This window comes from Mesoplodon mirus (genome assembly GCF_964341445.2).
Source record: "Mesoplodon mirus genome assembly, chromosome: 2".
NCBI lineage: Eukaryota > Metazoa > Chordata > Mammalia > Artiodactyla > Ziphiidae > Mesoplodon > Mesoplodon mirus.
This window is the reverse complement of record NC_138977.1, coordinates 66218267-66241026: the sequence shown is the minus strand read 5'-3', so window position 1 is coordinate 66241026 and position 22760 is coordinate 66218267. Positions and strand designations below refer to the sequence as shown.

Below are 22760 nucleotides of genomic sequence, written 5' to 3'. Positions count from 1 at the left end.
GTGTCAATATGAGCTCAGCATTGTATAGCTGGGAACACACAATGCCCTTGGTCGACTGTTTATTTATAAATCTACCCAGCGCTCACCGAGGCCCTTACACTCAGCTCTTTCCCAAAATGCAAATTGGCTTCCTCTTGTATGTCAAACCGTCTTGCTCAAGCTGATAAAAATCATCCCAAACGGGCTCTTTTATCTCCTCAATACAGAAACTCCCATACCTCCTAGAAAGAGGAAGACGTCTTCTTTCTGCTTCACGGGGGCTGGCCCGGGGACAGGCCATGCAGAGGCGTCCAGGGCATGTGAGGGGGTCAATGAGAGCAGTGGGAGAGAAGGTTCTAGGCTCTGAGACTTGTGTTCAAATCCTGCCCCTGACACGTTCCTAGCTCTGTGGCTTTAATCCCTCGAGCATCACTCCATGTGCCCGTGTGTGTGTTAAGTGGGGATAAAAATAGTCCCTTCCTTATAGGGTTCGCTGGAGAATTAAATGAGATAATGTATGTGAACTGCTTGGCACATTGCTGAACCCTAGTAAGTCTTCTAAATAGGGTGGTAGTGGTGGTGGTGGTGAAGAAAGAGAAGAAAATAGTTGCCATTCTTACCTGAAGCTTGGAAGTACCACCCAGTTACTCTTGCTGGGTGGCTTCAGGATGGTTCCTTTTGCTCTCTGAGCCTCAGGTGCCCCCACTGGAAAGTGCGCCCCCAGCAGCCTTTCTCCTATTGGTTGGTCGCCCAGCCCCTCGACTGCCTGCACCATATTCAAACAGCTTTGGGAGTGCTGTTTCCAGTACCCTCTCTCTTCACTCTCTCAAGCGCTCTTTTATCAGAAAAACAAAATCTGTTCTAAAAAAAACCCCTCCGTGTTTTATAGAAAAGCAAACTATCTGACCGCCCCTCGGCCAGCTGGTGTCAGGAAGTCTAAACAGCCGTAAGCATCATTTAAAGGCACATAACTTGCGCAAGCCTTGCTGAGGGATAACCAGGAACTGATAAGGGCTTGTTACCTGCTAGACTAATAAGGGGACTCCAGGGAGTGGACAGGAAGTGCAAGTAACCTCAGTACGGTCCTAGAAGTCACCAGAGACCAAGACGTGCACTGGAAGCTCTCGGTGGAGGTTCCAAGGCTTACAAGGAGGCGTCACGATGCTGTCGTGACAACTGGGCTTGGCAGGCATCGTGGAGCCCTGCCCACAGAGTGATGCCCAAGCCTCGGTCTCCTAGCAGGGAACGCCAGCAACGGTGTACGTGGCATGCATTCACCGCAACGCTTAGCACCTGGAGAGACAGGGGTTACCAGGATGGACCCATTTACAGAGGAGAAAGCTGAGGCCTGGAGGACGGAAGTGACCAGTCCAAGGTCACACAGCTTGTTAATGAAACCAGCAGCCATGAAATGGCCATGCCACTGCAGCCACCAATTTTCCCCAATGGAATGACACCTGATGGACGATGTCAGCTCCCAAAGACCTTCACCTCCCAGTCTCATTTACGGCTCGCAGCAGCCCAGCAGACAGACCGGGTGGGGGCTGTTAAATCTCTTCACTGTGCAGGTTGAGGACAGAGGCACAGGGCCATGTCACCCCGTCAGGGAGTGGCTGAACCAAGCCTGCCCTTGGACCTACAGAAACCCCTGCCGCTCTCACCTTCTCCTCGCCCCCTCAGCATGGGCCGGCCCAGCTGGAGGAAGGGCCAGCCCCCTAGGCCCTGACCCCACCAGCCCTCCCACCCAGCTCAGGTGGGTTGGCCCTGAAATGCAGCTGAGGGACTCCACTCACCTGTGTAATCAACACATTCCAGTCTCTCCCTCCAATCCAAGCAGCACCCTGCCCCCCCCCATTAATCTCCTAAAACACTGCCCTTCCCTGACCTCCCTCGCCTCTAGGATAAGTGTCCCCTCCCAACCCTGCCTTCCCATTGGGGTCCCAGCCATCCCTGGAGACCTGGCCTCAGTTACTCCCCTGAAGACACAGGCACTGGCTGGGCTTCCCCGGACCCCCGGGGCATGCACACTTCTCTCCCTCTCTTCACACCTTTCCGCTTCCCAGAAGTGCCTTTCCTCCCCTGTCCTCTTCGCCCTGTTCTAGCTAAAGCCTCTGCATTATCAACACCACCTTTAAGTGCCCCCTCCTCCAGGAGGCCCTCCCTGACTACTCTAGCCCATTCTCATCGCTCACTTGTTTCAAGGTCTCCTTGGAACCTCTTAGCAGATTTCTCTGGCACTTTCAGTATGTATCATTCCTATTCCGCCAAGCAGCCAAGGCTTAGTTTCCAATTTCGACTGTGAAACTCGTTGAAGTCAGGGACTCGGGATTTTCGTTTGGCCATCCTTCTGCTCAAGAAATAGTGCCTTAGCCTGTGCTCCTCTGCCCACGCCACCTCCCTGCGGCCCCGTGCTAGGGGATACAGGAGACAGGGCTCTGGCTTTCTAGAAGGAGCTCACATCTAGAAATGGGGAAAGAAACAGGCAGTTGCCACCTAGCTTAGTGGGGGCTGCAACTGGCGAAGTGGGAGGCCGTGGGACCGCTGCCTGGTCCAGGTGCTGCTCTCCGTCGGGAGCCCTCACCATGCCAAGCACGGGGCCCTACCCTAAGGAGACCCTCTAGCCGGTCTCCTGCTGGACTGAAACTGCAGGCGAGTGATTAATCTGTCAGGTTACAAGACAAAGGAGGTCTGGCTCGGGGCGTGGGGGAAGCAGGCTGGGCGAACGCTGCCCTCCAAGGCCGAGCCCTCTACCAGCAGACGGTCCGGAAGAAGCGCTGAACCCAAGTGACAAGAAGGAATCCCCTGGCCTGGGGGAAGCCCGTCCACCCTGATGGAAAAGGCAGAGAGAAAGAAGGCTGAGCCCGACCCGTCAGGGCTCTGCGGGGCACGGACATCCCTGGTCCCTCAAAACCAGCGCCCCAGAAGCCTCAGCTCCCGAAACGTGTGTCAGCCTTGCGGGTGGGGCCTTTCTGTTTTCTGTTTTTCTGAGCAGGCCTCTCCAGATGGGCCGACGATAGGAAATGCACCACCGCACACTGCTGGCTCTTGGCCTAGTGGGCCCTGGCCACCGTCTGCAGCTCTGAGCATCTCAACGAATGGTTGCATTGTTCTTCCACCCTGAAGCCTTCTCTGGAGAAGCGCTTGGGTGTCTAGAGAAATAAATAAATGGGGGTCCTACATGCCAGCGGCGGGGGGGCTCTGACCACACCCTCACATCCAGCTCCTTGTCACCCAAGCTTGTGGCCCTGGCCCTGTACCCCGGGAGGGAACAGAAGGCTCTTCTCTGGCTCCGAGCAGACCCCGCCTCCCTTCAAAACCTCTTCCAAGCTGGAGCTCTCTGTGGGTCTCACAGCCATGGCGGGGTGGGGCGTTCCAAGCCCCCTAGGGGATGAGGAAAAGCCCTCCATCTGCAGCGCCCCAGGTTACCATCAGCAGCCTCCCTCCCCACTGCTTCAGGGGCGGCAGAAACACCCGAGCATCCTGGGCGCTGGGCCTGGGAGTCCCTGCCCCTCCCGCCGAGCTTGTTTTCCTGTCAGTAAAATGGGGCGGCTAAAGTCAATGATGGGCCAGCTGTCTCCCAGGCCCCCACTGTTGTTCTAACCAACCACGCCTGAAGAAACAGCAGCAGGACCAATGCCCAGAGCAGCAAGGGGCGTTCAGAAGGCAGGATGGGGAAGAGGTGGGGTTGTCGATGGCTGCAGAAGCCCTAAACGCTGGTAAAAGGCTTAATCCTGCATAATGATTTACAAAGTGACAAGTAAAATAGATTTACGGTGACAGCTTGAAAGGTGAACCACAGAAATAAAATTACACTCAGGCTCATCCTGTCTCTCTGCCACCTGTCCCCTCCCTTCCAAAAACCAGAAGTCCCGTGCACACACATGGACATATGTGCATGGTAGGGGGACAAAGGAGGAGGCAGCTCTGGCCCCTGTCCTGGGAAGGGCTGGCGGGTTCCCTATTTCAGGTGCAGCCCATAGATGTGATGCTCACAGCAGCCCTCCAAAGCCAGGGGGCTGTCTCCATCGACAGATGAAGGCTCACTGGCTGGCATGCCCCGCATGAGATTCCACCTTCAGGAGCACGCAGCAGGCACCCCAAGAGCCCGAGGGACCCAGCACCGCCAATTTCTACTGAATCCATCTGATCAGATGTCGCAGTCCTAGGGTTCCTAGGTTTTCAGGGGCCAGGGAGAGGGGTTCACTGCTTCCCCTGGCATAAGGCGGGACTCCAACAGCACTGGGCCAAAAACCAGACAAGAGGAAATCAGGGAAGACGAGAAACACCTTCAGCCAAGTTCAAGTAAGCAGACCCTCCCGCCTGCAGTGCTGGGTTCACGGCCAGCATCTGGATTTCTCTGTCAATACCACGGCCCTCGATCTGTGCTTACAGAAGTACCACGGGGTACATTTTCCTCCACTGAAGCGGGCTCATTCGGCATTCAGCTGTGTGGGGGAGAAGGATCCAGCATGTCAATGTGCCACCCATGGGCCACAGAGATACTCTCCCTGGTGGCAATGAACTCCACCAGCTGCTCCAGGCTCCCTGGCTGCCTGTCCACCTCCCCCAGAGAGGTGCCGGCACAGGCACCTGCCTGCCCAGGCTCCTCAGTCAGAGGCAAAGCAGAGTGTTTACTAACCCTCCCTGCCTTTTCGGCATGAGAAATCTAAATAAAATGAGAGGTGGGCTGATTTACTATATGGAATCAAAAAAGAAAAAGTAGCTGCTCAAACAAGGTAAATAAATGAAATGCAAAAACACAAGTCAGAAAGCACCAGTTTTAAAAGACAGAGATTGGAGAAAACTATAGAAAACCAATTCTGGCCTTGGAGTTTACTAAAAATTTGATTTCTTTTAAAGGATCCTATACACCGAGCAAAACTCCAGCCAGTGGACACAGCTGAGTGAAACCTATGTGCTGAGAAAATCGGAAGTATCTGGATAGCTGAGGGTTTCTATTTCATTATCCATCTATCCGAGCTTTACTGAACACCTTCACCGATCCAGGCTGTCTGGGGATACAGGAATGAGACCCAGCTGGTACCCTCATGGAAGGGGCAGTCCAGGGAGAATGCAGAGGGCTGGGGGAGTAAAGGGGGGCACTGAGAGACCCCCCAGGAGGAAGCAATGACAAAACTGAGGCTTGCCGGTAAGGAGGGGCTGGGAGACCTTATGCCACGGTCCACATGATGATGTCCAAAGCCCCATGGACAGATCCCTGTTTCACAAATGTGAGAACTTTGTGAGCAGAAGTCAGACCACATTCAATCTTGGGGGGGCTGGTATAGAAAGTCTTGCCTATCCTGGAGGTACAAATGCTCAACCACGCTTCCAGAAGTATCCCAGGTAGAAGAGGCCTCAATGCACATATGGGGAAACCGAGGGCAGACAGAGCCAGGGCCTTGACTAGGTCAGGAAGCTGCTCCCTGGTAGAGATGGGAAATGGGTCTCCTACACTGGTCATAGCCCCTTCCAGTGCCCAGTGCTGCCCTGGGGGTAGCTATTCAGCCCAACATCAGACACTTGTGGAGCGGTGACAGGCTGGGAATACACATCTGGATGGCCACATGAGTCCCTGACCACTGGGAACCACTTAAACATAGAGGGGGAGGTACTTCTCCTACACGGGCCAGATTCTCATTCTTAAAAAATTCGGGCTTTCATTTCTTGATAAAGATGTTCACAGGGGCATCCCTCTGGCTGAGGCCTGCTCTTGCCTCCAGCTGGCAATCCTAACAAGTGTGTTTACTGGGTACAAACTGCCTTCCTCAGCCTCCCCTCCTGGCAGCCCTGGGAGGCGGGCACTCTCCACCCATTTTACAGGTGAGCAGGCAGATCCAGAGACCCCTCTCAACCCGGGTCCCTCTCTTTCTGGGCCTGCTGGGAAGACTGACCCACTGCTAAGTGCCAGGCGGGAGCTGGGGTGGGCTGGGACAAGCTGAGTCCTCTGCCCACTGAGCGCATTGGCAGGTGCGGACTTGGCTCAGGGTCAGGCCTTGTGGGGCATCTTGGACCCTCGGCCTCAGCAGTCTGAGCCCTGTCTGGCTGGGGCAGAGCCCCGGAACCACCCTGCCCAAGTGTTGCTGGGCCACGGAGGGTGCCGGCAGCCAGGCTGCGGTTTTGTGCTCGGCCAACTCTTGGCTTCTACGCAATGAAGTGGAGAGAGGAGTCATGGCGAGAAGGCACTGTCCACCCACTCACCCTGCCACTGCGGGCGGCCTTGGGGCCGCCCTGGACCACAGCCCCAGCCCTCTGCTCAGCACCAGAATGCTGAGAGGCAGTGGCCAGCGGAGGCAAGGCCCACCAGACAAACACTGGCTCTAGTCACCTTCAAGGTGAGGCAAGGAGACCCAGCGGCCTGCACAGGTTCAGACCAGAGCGAGCTGGCCTGGCTTCTCCCCCGCAACCCACCCTCCTGCTGCTCCTGCCGCCGCCACCGCCACCGGGGAAGCAGGACTTCCCTCCTGCCGCCTCTGCAAGTCAAATGAATCCCGGTTTAGTTATCGGGGGCCTCCCGGCTGCGGGAACTCTGGGATACTGGAGTGGCCTGACTCAGGCAGATTATCCTCTTAGAGGAGAGAGATGAAGAGAATGGGGAAATGGAGGCCCAGAGGGGGCAAAGGGTCTGCCTGCGGTTACGAGGCAGGACTGGAGGCACAGGAACAAGGAATGTTAGGGCAGAAATGACCTTAGTGGGCCAAGCAGTCCCAGTGCCCCCATGTCACTGACAGGTAAACTGAGACCCAGGGATGGGAAAGGACCTGCCGAAGGTGACTTTGAATCAATAAGAATCCCAGGATGATAATCCTGGGTAGATCCCGTGGGGCCAAGATACAGCTGCCCTCTGTGACCCCAGCCTCAAAAGTTAGGGAAGTTGCAACACTTCCTTGTTTCCATAGTGACTAGCTACTGCTCCAGGAATACACTGAAATGTTTGTGTTCCCTCTTCTGTGCCAGCCCTGGGCCAGGCTGTGAGGACACAGAGCGGAAAGAGGGGGTGTGAAGGGAGGCACAGACCCAGCCCCCATTCCAGCTGATCCCAAGCAATGGAGGGCAGGAGGGAGAGGAACAGGAGAATTTTCAGCAGAGGAAGAAATCCCTACCCTAGTGTCTGAGAATGTCAGGGGAGGGAGGTCAGAGGTGGCAACTCTTGAGCTGGGCTCTTAGGGATGCAGAGGAGTTAACCAGATAGGATTGGGGAAGGAACTGACATAGGCAAAGCAAAGGTCCCAGGGCTTGAGGGTGATGGCACATTAGAAAGGGACAGTGCACAGAGTAGAGGGCATGAAAGTGGAGGAGATGAATGGAAGAAAATCACGACGGAAACCAAATGCAGAATGGCAAAATTACAAGTGTGACTAGGGTATGACAAACACCATGCCTCTATTTTTCCAACTGTTAAATGGACACCTTATAGCTATATGGAAGGTGACAAGCACAAAAAAAGTCCTCCCACAGGACTTGGAGATCTGGGCCAGCTCTCCAGTCCCAGCCCTCAGCCTGTTTTGCAGAGGTGGGCAGGCATTCCCAATGGGCTTCTAGGCATAACCTCGGTCAACCTTCAGATACATTCAGGATCTGACCCTGTCTCACTAGGTCTACTGACCATTCTGGTCAAAGCCACCAGCATCCTCATGTGGGTTACTGTAAAAGCTACCCAGCTGGTCTCCTTGTTTCCACCCTTGTCCCCTAGAGTCTATTCTCAGCTCACTAGGCAGAGGGATCTTCTTAGAAGGTACACCAGATAGTCTCAGTCCTTTAATTAAAATCCTCCAGTGGCTTCCAAATTACTGAGCATGAAGTCAGAAGCCCTTCCCGTGCTCCATAAGGCCCTCTGGGACCTGGTCCCTGACCATCTTGCTAACTTCCTCTCCTATCTTCCTCCCCCTCCCACTCCATCCAGCTACTCTGGCTTCCCTGCCTTTCTTAGAGCATGCCACAGGACCTTTGCACATGCTGTTCCCTATGCCTGGAATGCTTTTCTCCCAGATGTTCATGGGGTTCACTCTCTTACCTCCCTGAGATATCTGCTCAGATGTAGCCTCTTCAGAGACGCCTTCCCTGATCACTCCATCTAAAGAACCCCGATTCTCCCATCTCCTTATATCACCTCATCCTGACTTATTTTTCTTCAAAACACTTATCATAACTCAGCATGACATCATACATAAAGTTGTAGACTTGGGCTTCCCTGGTGGCGCAGTGGTTGAGAGTCCGCCTGCCGATGCAGGGGATATGGGTTCGTGCCCCGGTCCGGGAAGATCCCACATGCCGCGGAGCAGCTGGGCCCGTGAGCCATGGCCGCTGAGCCTGCGCGTCCGGAGCCTGGGCTCCGCAGCGGGAGAGGCCACAACAGTGAGAGGCCCGTGTACCACAAAAAAATTTTTTAAAAAGTAAAATTATAGTTGTAGACTTGCTGACTATCTCACCTAGGAGAATGCAGCAAGGCCTCTGTCAAGTTCACCACTATATCCCCAGGGCCTAGAATAGTTCCTGGCACATAGTAGGTGCTCAACAAACTGATAAATGAATAAGTAATCATCTTTCTTGGAGAGCTGGGTAAGGGGAGGCACAGAAAGATCCCAGGCCCTGCTCCCTCAGTGGCAGAACACTGGAGGCTTCCAGACCAGCCAGGAAAATTTGTTCTCAGGCTGGCCTAAGGACCCACCAGCAGGAAAAATGTACTGCCCTCCCAGTGCACGGGCTCCCAGACCTGGAAGGGAAGCAGGGCCTGGCCTAAGGGTCTTCAATAGTTCTTTCCATACACACTAGACTTAAACAGCCCAAGGAATCAGTCTCAGGGAGCAGTGGATGGAAGGAGGCCAGGCTGGCTAGGGTGGGAGGAATTAGCATCTTGCTGGCTTTGCAGCCAGCTTCCTTCCCTCTCTGGGCTTCAGTCTTCTACTCTGGGAAATGGGGATGAGACAGGGATAAGATAAGCTGGTTGCCCAGGTCCCTCCTGCTCCAACAGTCCGGGCATCTTTGGGTCTTCAGAGCCCCAGGAGGGATCAAACCAGGTTGAAATTAGGGCCACAGATTCAACCCACGGTCCCAGGTCAGGGTAACATCCTGCAGCCAGTTAGAACAGACACCTGGGCAAGGGGTCTCAGGTGGGCTCCTGGAGACCCTGTTTCCACCCAAGGTGATGGCTGGCAGAGTGTGGGGCAGCCCTGTCTGAGCCAGGAAGCGAAGGGGAGAACACTGTTATAGGGCAGCAGCCCCAGGCGAGGGCCCCAGGCTGGGGGAGCCAGCTGTCTCATGAAGACCCCGGGGAACACCTGCCTGCCCCCAGGCCCAGAGGTTCTGATGAGCACAGCCAGAGACATGAGGCCCAGGAGCTTTGTGAGATGAGGATGGTAAATCCCAGGCAAGCCAGGCGCACCATCACCACAGCCATAAGGGACCTCTCTCTGGGTCTCACTGGAGCAAAGGGTTTCTGTCAAGTGACAAGGCAGAGGATGGGCACTGGCGGATGGTCGGAATGCCTGGGTTTTAGCTCCAGCTCTGCCGCAGACTGCCCTGTGACCCTGTGGAGGCCTCTGCACCCCCTGGGGTCAGACTCAGCAGCTAAATGAAAGGGTTGGCCTGGATAATCTCCAAGGCATTTTTGTGCTGACACTGTCATCAAGGCACATGGTAATAAAACATTGCCCTCCCCGACGCCATGACACTGTACAGCGTGCAAAGTGGTGGCCCTCCCCTCTGACTCTTGTGACAGCCACAGAGGATACTGTCGGTGGGTGGCAGTGCCAGAAGTTCTGACTCTAAGTCCAGTGCTCTCTGCAGACACCCAGGTCTCTGGGGCCTCAGGACACTTAGGCAGGATGTTCCCTGACAGAGTGGCAGGGGACAGAGAGGGGCTCGGTGAGGAGGCGGATGGAAGCAGACAGGAAGGGAGTATTACCCACAACCCCCTGGCTCTCCTCCTAGAAAGGGACCCCAGTTCCAGTGGTAGGTGAGCCTGTCGGGAGAGGCTAGGAAGATAGCCTTCTCGAACCATCGGGTATGTCTAACCCTTGAAGAGCAGATGCCAGGCCACTTTCTTTCCCTCAGACCCTACTGAGCCACATTTAGGACCTCCCCAGACTAGATCCATGTCTTACGACCTGGGTTAGACTGTTTTCAGGTCAGGCCTGAGGTCTCCAAGCTGCCCAGGCTCTTACCAGAGGCAGAGATAATAAGGAGGCCCAGGGAATCGAAAAAGGCCGCCTCTTTCAGGAAGCCCGTTCTGCCCACTCCAGCCTCGGACTCAGCCTAGCAAGAAGTCTCTGGGGATACACCCATGACGTGGAGTATGGAAGGGAGTTCCCGAGAACTGACTTCCCCATATCTGCACTGTCCCAAGATGAGAACTAGCAGGAAGCATCCTTCCAGGCTCCACGCGAGGTGGAACTTCCTAGATGCAGGAAGCTGATGGGAGGCAGGGAGCGGCCCGTCCCTGGAGGCGTGCAAGCCCATGACAGAGGGTGCTCTCTGGGGATGCTGCAGAAGGACCAGAAGTCATCTGTGTAACAAGGCACCAGATGAGGTGGCCGCCAAGCTCCCTTGCAGTCCTGAGAACCAAAGGTCCCACGAATACCCAGCATAGTAGTGTCCAGAGCCCCTGGAGGGGGAGGTCTGGGGGACCATCACACTGGCTGGACAGCCACACCTCTAGGGAGCTGGCTAGGAGGGCAGCCGTCCACAAGGCAGAAAACGCTGAGAATTCTGGGTCCTACAAGGATTCCAACCTTCAAAGCAGCTCCACTCCTTCTGCCTATAGAAATCAGCCTCACAGACAATTCACGCACAAAAATGAAGGTGTCAACCCGGGCTGGGGTGGGAGGAATCACAAAGCAGTCCTGTTGCAGGAAATAAATCAGCGTTGAGCTCACAGCTTCAAGGAAGCTCCTTTCACAGCCAGGCCCCATTACCAAACACCAGGCAAGAAATCACACCTGAGGTTTCCTCCCTTTTTCCAGGATCAGAAACACAGGGGGGTCCTGGAACTCGGGGTGCGAGGTGTGGTGATGGGGAGCAAACTGGGCAGGGAGGCTGAGAGCCAAGGAGCCCTCTGACTCGCCGCCTGCCAGCCACAAAGCCCACTCCTCAGAATCCCACAGAGTCAGGGACAAGAGGAGTGTGAGCCCAGAGAAAGTGACACGTCCACAGTCACAGAGTGGGCCCAGGGCTCTCCCCAGGGCCCCAGGCCGCCTCACCCTCTCCGACGGCATCACAACACCCACAGCTCACAGCTGATTCATACCAGCGAGGCATCCTGAAGACACAGAGCGCTCCTCTATAGGTAAATGCCATTGGGCCCCTCGGCCCAGGAAGAAGAAACATTAACCGGGGCAGGATAAACAGGCAGTGCAGCAAGCATGGTTGAAACTGGCCTCCTGACCCAGAGGAGGTAAGCCCTAAACCAGTCCTGCTCAGCCTTCTTAGAAGAGGGAGTGGACGGGACCTGGTTCCCTTCACCCTAACCCCTAGCTCTTTCTGGGGACTTTGAATCCTGACGCTGACAGAGGATGAGACAGAATGGTTTCAGCAGTGAGGTCGGCTGGCACAAGAGGCCACCCCCTGGAGCCACCCAGTCCCTGTGCCAGGCTTTGTGTCCCGGGGGCCCTACCGCTGTTAGTGACCTTGGTCAGGTCCCTTCCCTCCCTCAGCCTCTTTTCCTCATCAGCCCAAAATCAGGCTGGGTTAGGAACAGGGGTTTAAACACAAATGCCTCCATGACTACGGAAGTGACACACAAAAATGAGTGGGAATCAGAGGGTTTGTGGGTAGGAGGAAGGGAAAAACGACCCAACAGTCATGCTCACTCCAGGGCCAGGGTAACTTTAGACCCTTGGATGAAGGCTGTGGTTCTTACAAGGTTCTTCAAGGATGGGAACAAAGCTGGGGACCGTATCTCTCTAGAAAAATACATAATTGCCAAGGTGTGCACGCAGACTCAGGGTCCCCGCAGGTCGGGTACAAGGCCCCTCCTGCCTCACAGCTGGCAGGTCTTTGAGGCCTATCTCTAGGGACACGGCAGGGGCCGCACCCCTCTGCCAAGCTGCCCTTGCTTTGGGGCCTGCCCAACCACAAACGGATTTGTGGTCTGGTAACAATAAAAGAAAAGGAGGCCAGCAAAAGTGACAAGAGACCTGCAGGCTTGAAGGGGGTAGAAGTCAGGTAGAGCCGCCAAGAAGGCAGGCTGGCGGGGATTCTGTCCACAAGGAAGCCGTCCTCGTCCTCCCCATCATAGGCATCCCTCGGGAAAGGCTGTTCTTCAGCAGGGAAACCATCCACTGGGCTGGCTGAGCTGTAGATGCCAGAGCTCGAAGTGACCACCCAGCTGCACGTTTCCCAGGATGTTCCACTGATGTCTCTAATAGTTATTTTGCATTAAAAAGGGAGACCAGAGGAGTGTCCTATAGCTTGGGAAACCCTGGGTGAGGCAAAGGGGCTGGCGATTTCCCAGGACAGGGTGTGCCCTGCCATCTGTCCTTCTTTTTGTGGACCGGTGTTCCCGAGGACCCACTTTGGGAAACCTGGATGTGGTCTCAGCTCATGATTTTCGGGGGAGGAAACCGAGGCTCAGGGCATCCGTGACTGGCCTAAGGTCCCAGAGTCAGTTACCATCCATTGTGATTCTGCACAGTAGTTGATGGTTGACAAGGCTCAGCCCCTCCGTCCTCTCCTTTTCTCCACCGGGGAAAAGCCTGCGAGGGACGGATGATCATCCCCTCGCCTCAATTTACAGGTGAGGAAGATGAGGTTCCAAGGCAGGAACCCGGATTAAGTCTGCACCTTCAGAACCATCTCTCGCGGGGGAACAGGCTTCCCTGATAGGGTGAATGAAAACTTGGGTTGTCACAGGGGGCCTCTCCGAGATGTCCCAGCAGCCCTTCCTGCTACAGAGGGGAGAATGGCAGGTGTCAGGAAGCCTGGATCCCAAGCCTGCCTTTGTTGGTCCTGAGTTACCAGATGACCTTGGGCAATCCCCCTGACCTGAGTGTCCTTGTCGGTCAGTTGGAGGTAACGCAGTGCTAACAGCTGACCAGGTGTCGTGGGAAGCAATGGCCATGACGATGACTGAGGCTGCCGTGTCTTGGGCACTTACTATGTGCCAGACCCTGCATGTGCTCCATCTTCTCAAACTAAGGGAAAGGTAATATGTTCTTTTTATACTATTAGTGAGCCTGTTTTGCAGATGTGGAGCTGCCCAAAGTCACAGATGTCACAGAGGGTGGAGCTGAGAGTTGATCCCAGGCAGTATAAGAGCCTAAAACAACGAGTTGCCCAAGAAATGCTGGCTATTAGGATATTTATGGAGGACTTTGGTTAGTTGTTTTAAAGATGTAAACAGCAGAAGCTGTTTACAAAATAATGACATCAGTAAGAAAATTCCACCCCTTCGAACCCAGAACACTCAGGGCCTCTCAATGAGACACTCTGGTGCAAGGGATCCATTTCGCTGTGTGATGTGTGGCCAGTCCCTTTACCTCTCTGGGCTCTGGGTTTCCCCACTGCAAAACAGGAAGGTGGGACAGAGACCTAAAAGGGCCCTCCCCACTTGCCAAAGCCAAAGGGTTTCAGGACCCTTCCCCAGAGGTCTGTGTGCCCCATTTGTCCCTCAGCCAGAGTGCTACCTGGGCTGAGCCGAGTGCCAGGTTTCCTAGTTTTGGCCAAGGTCTACCAGGGAGTAGGATTGGAGTTTGGACAAAAGCCTGGGCACGGGGTGAGGCCCAGGCACCTGGCTCTCCTCCCTCGTCCTGAGGTGACACGGGTGACCCCCACGGCGGACCGGGCTCCCTCCCTGCTTCTCCATCCACAGAGGAAGTGTTAGCAGGCCATTCTACACAGGACAAAAATCAGCCCTCAGAGGGCCGGGTGGGGCTGGGGGACAGGCAGAGGAAGCCACCCATCTCCTTGGACTAAACAGGCCTGGGCAGATGAGAAATCTTGTACCCTCCCTAAAGGGTTTCTGTTTTACTTCCCTCAAATCTCCAATGCAACCAGCCTATTATTACCTTTCAAGAAATATGCTGCTGGGTTGGGGCCCCATTGCCCATCCTCCTCCAACTGCATAGGATCCGGGGGTTCGACTGAAAATGTCCTCCCCAGGTTCATCCGGCCCTTCCCAAGTCAAAGGTGGAACAGCATTCATTTCTGAGCTCCAAAGGGTGGCTATCGGGGCCGCACCAGGCCAACAATAGGTGCTCAATAAATGTTTAATGAACTAATGGGCTAGAGAGACAGGGTTCCAGGCCTGGCTCTGCCATTAATTCGCTGTTGCCCTTGGATACAGCCAATTGTTTCTTTCAATAGTTGGGTTTCCCGGACTGGAAAAAAAAAGTCAGACCAGGTAACCCTTACGGCCCCTCAATTCTACACCACATGCTTAAGGGTGCAACACACAGGCAGGGAGCTTCCAGGGTAGAAGGAAGTTTCAAACATCTCTTCCCACTGCTCCAGAGCGAAGAGGAGGACGGGACGTGACTGCTGGGTGGGAAGCTCCCAGGCAGGGGTTCTGAAGGCATCACAGCCATCCGCCCCCCTCCCCTGCAAGCGCCAACCTCTGTGGGTGAATGACTAAAGATGCTGGGGAATGAGAATGAGGACAGGGTAGAAGAAAGGACAGAAAGTGGGTGCAGTGTCCATTTAAGACAGACACCAAAATAATTCCAAAATAATTTTAGAAGAGCCACTGAAAGTACAAAGAGACTATATTTTAAATGTCATGCCCCCCCCACCCCAACATTCAGATTAGCTCTGTCATTTTCTGGCAAGGCTATAATCTGCATTGAGGTGGACCCTCCAAGCAATCAAGAATCTGAGACAGACTGGTGGGAGAGGAGGGAGAAAGCCCCCATGTCTGGGAGCCCTGGGAGAGGCAGACCTGAGTCCTCAGCAGAAACCCTGGCCAGCAGAGGCATTGTGTCTGTGTACAGGTAATGCCAACTGGGGAGCCAGCTTTGAGACAAATGAATCCCTCCAGCCCCTATCTCTGGAAGCAGACTTCTCTGGAGGGTTTACTAGCCCCTGGACAATTCCAGACCTGCCCTGAAGTCCCCAGGTACAAAGATTACAAAGCCAGAACAGAAGTGCCTGCCACCCTGCCACTACCAGCCATCCAGGCCCTAGGCCAGTCCCTATCCGTCTGCAGGCCTCAGTTACCCCACTGGCACAGTGAAGGGTTTGCGCTGGATGATCTCTAAGGGCCGTGCCTGCTGTGACAGTCTGCAATGCTAAGACTCTACGGAAAAGCACAACACCTACATCACTCAGGCCTCCACCCCGGAGACCTGGGAAGGGAGTCCCCAGTCCCCAGCCGGCTGGCTAAGGCTGGGGGCTGGGGCCTAGCAGAGTCCCCACACCGTCTGTCCTCAACAGCCTGCCACGGCTGAAACCTTCGAGTGGTTACAATTACAGCCGGGCTAACAGGATTAGGGGAGCATTGAAATCTAAGAAATCTAATTAGCTCAGACACCCCGGCCTCCCCCAACACGATCCTGCAGTAACCCCAGCAGCTGGGCCTGACAGGCGGGGCCCGGGGCCCTCCTGGGCCACAGTCGTTACCTGTGCAGGTGTGCCAGGCTGGGCCAGGCTTCCTGGGGAGCTGCCAGTTCAGCCTGCCCGGCTGCTCCCTGCTCTGGACACCACCACCTGCAGCCTTGTCCTGGGGTGGCACTCAGATGAGCTCCAGAAAACCCGGGGCAGGGGACTGGCCTGCAGGCGGGCAGTGTCAAGGGGCAGAAGGACTTCAAGGGCCCCTACAGGGCGGCTACCCGGCACGGCCTGGGGACTGACTCAGCCAGAGAAGGGGCAGGCTGAGCCAACGTCTGTACCTATAGAAGCCATCGCAGCCCAGGGAAGAGCCTTGGGCTGCACGGGGATCTGGGGCCTGGAAACACCTCTGCTTCCTGCTCCAGGGCCAGGGATGAAGCCCCATGCACAGACACGTGTGCCCTGCAGTCATGGCAGGATTTGGGGCTCAGAGCAAGCTCTGGCTGTAAGACACTGTGCCATAAGAAAAGGGTGCAGTTGCTCAGGCCATGGGCCGCGTGCTGCCAAATGGGGAGAGCAAGTGAGGCCCCACCATGACCCTTCCTGGACACAGTTCCTCCACCTTAACCTCAGGCCCTGATTCCCCATTCTCGGGGTCCACATGGATTTCTGTATCCTTGTCCCTGCCTTGCTGGTGGACTGCGAAGGCAGTAGCACAGCTGGCATCTGTAAGGCCTGGGGTTGAGTCCTGGCTGAGGCACAGGTCATTTCACCTCCCTGAACCTCAGTTTTCTTCTCTGCTAAATGGGGCTAATTCCAAATAGTAGCTAGCTTCCACTGCTGTTCTTGGGGTTAAGCGAAGTTGGAGAGCGCTTCTAAATCCACCAAGTGCCATACAAAGGCGAGGGGCTGTGGTTATTACTGTCATCGTGCACCCCGTGGCAGGCAGCCAGCTGGTGGTGGTTAATTATTTATTTGGACTGATCTTCCTGCCCTTGCTGGACTGTGAGCCCCTAAGGAACAGGAACTGTCTTACACATTTCAGGGTCTCTCACAGGCCACGGTCCTCACACTGTGGACTCTCAGGAAGTAACTGTGAGATCAATGCTGGGCCCCTGACCCAACCCCACCCCCTGCTATCTATCTCCTTCCTTCTCCTCCTACCCGATCCAAGGAAAGTGCCAGGAGGAAAGCTGGCACACAAAGACAGATGACAGTGAGCCCCTCAGGCAGACCCTCTCCTACTCCCCACAGGTCACTCCCAATAAGGGCTGGAAGCAGCCATTTGAAGGGTGTCCTCCCACCCCACAGGAGTGTGGCTTGCCTGGGCACTGGTATTGAATCTGGGATCATTCAGGAAAGTACGAGTTTGTGGTCTGGAGAACCCCCAGCTCCTCAAGCCCAGAGAGGGTCAGGAGGGGTTGATTTCCAGAAGGCATGCAGCCGAGCACACCAATAGTCAGAACTGTCCACCAAAGGCAAAAACTGCCCAAAGGTAGTGAACTCCCTGTCATGGGGAGCAGGCAAGCCAAGGCTGGACAATAAGCTGCCAGGGAGGTAGCCTTGGATGGGAGAGCAGTTTCTGGAAAATGCTTCTAGCACCTCCAATCCAACCCCTTTGTGCCTCATCCATTCTGTACCCAGAGCCTGCCAGGCCTTCAGGGGACACACACCCAGGGATCTCACGACCATATCTGCCTCATCCTCACAGCAAGCAGGTAGGATTGGGGGGCGGGGGGGGGCGGGTGTCCTGCCCTTGGGCCCATTTTACAGATGTGGAGACTGAGGCCCAGCTGAGTGAAGCTATGGGCCCAAAGCAGCCAGTCAGCTACAGCCTCCTGACACCTCTCCCCTACCTCCTCAGGTAATAGCAAACGCCCTCACAATCGTGACGGGTTTCTGGACTCTTTCCTCACAGCCTGCGCTTGGGACTGGTTTTCTCAGCCTCCCTTCATCTTCCCTGAGGGCAGGGTCCAACCTCTGGATCACCCCTGGAGCTTCCAGCCTACGCAGGCTCTGCCTCCCCCTTTCCTCAGGGTAGAGCTCTAGGGACAAAGAGCCCCCCTCCTTAGAGGGCGTGGACAGAAGCCACTGTGTCCTGCTGAGAGGTCAGAGCAGTCACCAGGCAAGGCTGCAGCAGGGTTCAGGGTAATTACAGCAGCCCGGCCTTTGTTGTCCACACAAAACCTAAGGAACCTCATAAAGATGAGGTGGTGATAGGAGCCAGGCTAGGGCCCTGGGGAGCAAAGTTATGAATGAAAAGTATGGGACTCAGGACCTGGCAGGCTCGGCTTCCTGATTCTGTGACAGAGTGCCCAGAGAAGCTTCCGGAAATTGACTTGTTGGTGCCTGAATTTCTTACAGCAACATCTCTCCATGAGACTAGGGTCACAACTGCCTGTTGGATGCTGGCCGAGGCTAGAGAACTCAGTATCTGTGGCTTCACACACGGGTACTCTTACGACAAAACTCTTGGGACACAGCAGGCCTCCAAGTGTCTTCCTTCCTTATCCACCCCGATCTCTGTCAATCAGGAAAAAAGTGAAGTCTGCAGCTCTTAGCTGGGTCCTTCCCTCTGCAATTTTCTATTGATGGTGTACACCTGTCCTAGGCTGGGGCACATTTCTGGGGACAAGGGATGGAGACAATGTTGTGTTACTGTCACCAGGCGTGTGTGTGTGTGTGTGTGTGTGAGAGAGAGAGAGAGAGAGAGAGAGAGAGAGAGAGAGAGAGAGAGAAAGAAACCCCAAGTCTCTGGACCTTTCTTTGCTCCTGGCTGAGAAAGGAATGAGGTTCCTCCTCCTCTCTCCTTCCTTAGGAGAAAAAAGGGACATTTGTCCCCATAAAGAAGCCAGCAATCTTTTTTTGCATAGACAGGACTAGTTATCAAAGTTTCCAATAAGTCCAACAATTACTCATTCCCAACTCTTCTCTGTGAGCCATACCCTGCATGCCTCAAAACCCCAATCCAAAAACCATTTAAAACTCTTGAAAACTCCCTACTGCTCAATCCCCACCACCCCCTAGCCACCACAGTCACTGCCACCAACTCAGAAGTCTACAGTTTTGAGATTTACATGTGAAAACAGCATTTCATATCCTTGTGACTTGGGACAAGGAGATGCTTCTGTCCTTTTGGGGAAAACAAAACCCAACTGAAAACATAAAACTCAGAAGAAAACACCATCGCCCTCCAAATGCATTCCCTTGGCCCCAAAGTCACACGTGCTCTGTGGCAGATACGGCTTTCAATGTGTCTTTTGTTTGATGCTGGTGCTTCAATATCTTCAACCTGAAGAGAGAAAGATCAGCACAAGGCTTGGGGCATTCACAAACTGCGACACGAGGGGCAGGCAGCGGGCAAGTGAGGGGCCAGGAATTCCCTGGACCCCCTCAAAAAGCATCCGGGACAGAGAAAGTTACGGATTTGCTCCCTCATCTGAACTTCCCTGAGAGCAACTTTTAAACTCCCAGGACCACACTACAAATGCCAGCAAAGGCCAGTCAGACTTCATCACCAGCCAAGCTGCCCATTCTCCAGCTACAGCGCCTGCCTCTTTTTCTCTACCTTCAAGAAACAATAATAAGCAAACCCAGGCACCTCTGGGAACAGCCTCTGGCCTCCTGCCCTGCCCTGTGTAACGAGCCTGTCTTCACACCCACGAGGGAGGAGGAGACGGCACTGGCTAACCCTCTGGTCTACCAGGCCCTGTTCCCGGGGTTGCAGCAAGGAGACAAACTGTTGCTCAAGAAAATCCTCCAGAAAATCCTTGGCACCAGAAGGCAACTCCGGGCAGCTCCTGCCCAGCGCCAAGCCAGGAGCTTCCAGAGGTGGCTTCCCCCTGCCCTTTTAAATCTGTGGGGCTGGGCCCTACTCTCCCATGCCCTGGGCTGTCCACCCAGGGGGCTCCGAATGGCCATGGCAGAGCAGGGAGGAAGAAAAGGCTGGCCGAGCAGTGCCCTCACCCTGCCAGCTCAGCCGCCAGCTTCTTGGAGGACCTCTGAGAGAACATTTGTTTGGGCTGCCAAGTTAAATCTTCCTCCCTCATGTCAGGGCATTGGAAAAGCAGTCAGGGGGGAGCAGAAGGCGGAGAGCGGGGGTTAGGAGCAGCGGGAAGGAGGGAGGCAGGCGGGCAGGCTCACAGAGCCCCAGTTACTCCGGCACTGCCTGCGCAGGAAGCTTGCGGCTCCCAGGCAGGCGCTGCCGGGATTCGGGACACCCAAGCAGGGGCCGGGCCGCCAGGCCTCCAGGGTCAGGCGCCGGGTGCCAGGCGCCCTGGGCTCCCGCCCAGGGAGAGGCCCTCGCTCCGTGGCCCGCCGGAGGAGCGAGGTGGGAAGGGACGGCAAGGGAGGAAAAAGTTTGCGGCAGGTAGAGGGGTCGGTCTGAGCGGCCCTGCTGTCGGGCTGTCCCCCGGGGAGGGGTGGGGGACTCGGGCCGGCTGCCCTGGCTTGCACCCGCCCGCCCGCCCTCCCGCTCGGGTTGTTTACATTCCTGGAGTGTCTTTTAAACCCGGGGCTGAGGCCGGCTCCCGGCCTTCTCCGGCGGCTCCGGGGCAGTCTCCCGTGAAAATCTGCTGGCGCACAAAGGCCGGGAAGACGGCCGCCCCTCGCCCGCGCCCCCGCTGCTCCGGGGCGGGGAGCCTGCCCTCCGCGCCGCGCCCTCTCCTCGCCCGGCTGGCTTCCTGGACAGATGTCCCCGGCGAGGGGGCGACGCGCGCCCGCTGCCCGCGCCCCAGACGCCGAGGCCGCGCTCCCCACTGTTTTCTCCCCAGCCCAGACGCCAGGAATGTGAAACAAGCTTCCAGAGCCCGCCCCCCACCCCAGCTCCAGCCCCGGCCCGGCCCCCCAACCTCCGCCCCGGCCGGCCTCCCACTCCCCCGGGGCCGCCGCCGCCGGAGACGGAGAGGAAGAAAAGAACACGGGGAAATTACTTTCGTATTTGCAACGCGCGCGCACACACGCACATCTTCCCCCTGGGCTCCCCTCCTGGCCGGGGCAGCTCCATCGAGGCTTTGGCCTTAAGGTTCCTCGGGCTTCTAAAGATCTACTGGAAGACCCTACACACACCCCTTGGCGTTCCCCGCTAGTACGGTGCGCCGCGTCTCCCTGGGCAATTCCCACACAAACAACTTAACCGCGCCCCCCTCCCATTTACAAAAGTGTGTGTTTTCCCTGGAAATTCAGATGCACAACTTAACACCACCACCCCTTGCCGCCACGAAATCCGGCGCCTTCCCTGGCGGTTCCCCTACACACAGGCGCACAACTTCGCGTCTTTCCAAAGGAGACGAGGGAAACCGAGGTGATCCTACGCCGGTCCTTGCTTCCCTCCCTCCCTCTCTCCCTCCCTTCCTTCTTTTTTCCCTCCCTCCCTCCCTCCCGAATCCCGGTCCTGCCCGGCCCCCGGTGTACTGAACCAGGGCTGCAGGCGCGCCGGCAGGAGGCGGGCACCAGGTCCGCGCGCGTACAACTGCACTCACGCCCCGCGCACCCGAAGAGCCCCGGCCCCCGCGCGCAGACCAAGACGGCTCCGCGCAGCCCGGCGTTCGCCGGTCGCCTGGGCCTCGGCCCCTGGTAGCCAAGAAGAGCGCAGCGGAGCCCAGCCGCCGGCCACTCGGCCGGCTCGCCAGGTACCGGCGGAAATTAAAGGGAAAAACCCTAACGCCCAGCGCCCCACGGTCGCACCCCAAGAGTCCACGGGGAACGGGAGGAAGGCCTGGGGCCAGCGGACGCCCGGGTCTGGCCCCAAACTTACCCGGAGCTGCGAGCGCCGCTGCCGCCGCTGGAGGACGCGCCGCTGCCGCCGCCGCCGCCGCCGCTGCCGGGCAGGGCCGGCTCCGGCCGGGAGGAGCTGCGAGGGCGCCGAGATGGGCTCCGCGCCGGCTTCTGCTCCGCGCCGACCGGGGCTGGGGTCACCGCGCTGCGCCGGCGCTGCTCGCTCGCTCCGCCGCCCGGTCGCTGCTCTCCGCCTGCCGCCCGGCCGCTCGCTCTCCCGGGCGCCAGCCGCCGCTCGCTTTTTTAATGTCCACAGACAGTGAAAAGGAACTCGGCGTTAGGGGGTGAGTAAGTGAATCAACTCGCCCGGAGCCGAGCAAGTTGAAGTGTCAGATTACATTGGCTATTCTATTTCCAAAGGGCCCCGCGCCGCCGGCCGGCCACAAAAGCCGGTGCGGAACTAGGGGAGGAGCGGAGCGCCGCGCCACTGCCACCGCCACCGCCGCCGCCGTCGCCGCCAGCGCTCAGCTCCGCTCGCCTAGCGCTCTCTGCGCTCTCGCCTCTCCCGGTCTCTTTTCGTCTCTCTTTCTCTCCCTCGCCTTTCCTTTCCCTTTCCCTCTTTTGCTCCCTTTCTTCCCAGCTCCTCGGTCTGGGCGCTCTCCAAGCTTTTTCCCCTCTATGGCTCTGATGGGGCTTCGCGCGTCACCCACTCCCACTCACCTTCTCTCTCCTGCCTCCACTACTCCCTGGCCGCTCCCCCCACCAACCGCGACCCCACCCCCACCCGCTCCAGCAAGTTTGGAGCAGGAGAGAAATGCTGAGGATCACATTGGAGAGGGGGCTAAAATCACCTGTCTCACCGGAGTGTCCCCCGCTTTGCTCTCAAGCCCCCGACTGGAGTGCGTTTGGGGCCGCGAAAGCTGTCAGGTACCCGAACTGGGGCTGAGCGAGTTGCTAAGGAGATTGCCAAAGACTTCCGTTGGAGGAGGCTTTGGGATTGCTCCTAAAGCCCGGGGGCTGGCGGGTGGGGCGAGCAGAGGACCCCTCCCCTCCCCGCCAAGGGCAATGTTGGGCTAGAGCGCTGGGTAGAAGCGGTGCGCACGGTCTGTCCCCGGCACCCAAAAGCGCTTGGATTCCCCGAGGCCCGGCGGGAAGCGTCCCGGGCCCAATGTGTGCGGGCGGGGTGGTGGCCTTGGGATACCGGCCCAGGGCTGTGCACTGTCCCAGGAGCCGCGGAGAGCAATGGCACTCACAAGGCTTAGTTGGGTGAGCCCGGTCGCCGGGTTCCCCTGGCAGACCCACGTCTGAGAGCATCTAAGTGCGCGCCCACTTTGGCTCACGTCCGCTGCCCCTCACACGGAAACTCCTACACAAACGGCACACACATTCGCGCCCACACTCAGTATTACAAACACGCTTTCACACGCACACGCACCCACACACGTACTTTCGCTCACAAAAATGCCCGTGTACACGGCAAGCGCGCGCGCACACACACACACACACCACTGTGCAAACCCACATACATTCAAAAAACAAAACATCTCCCTGTGCACTAAATCCTCACGTCATGTACACATACAAAC

The 22760-nt window shown here is 56.7% G+C and overlaps 1 protein-coding gene across 3 annotated transcripts in view; it reads right to left on the bottom strand.

Moving 5' to 3' along the window:
- The window catches only part of ZMIZ1 (zinc finger MIZ-type containing 1), a 234348-nt gene extending 212813 nt beyond the window's left edge, over positions 1-21535 (bottom strand). For 2 of the 3 annotated variants that reach the window (XM_082629392.1, XM_082629394.1), the window contains exon 1: positions 21215-21535. The gene's annotated coding sequence lies outside the window, so the exon portion shown is untranslated. The remainder of the gene's footprint in view (positions 1-21214) is intronic. The other variant, XM_082629393.1, reaches the window with a different exon arrangement.
- Between the last annotated feature and the right edge of the window lie 1225 nt (positions 21536-22760).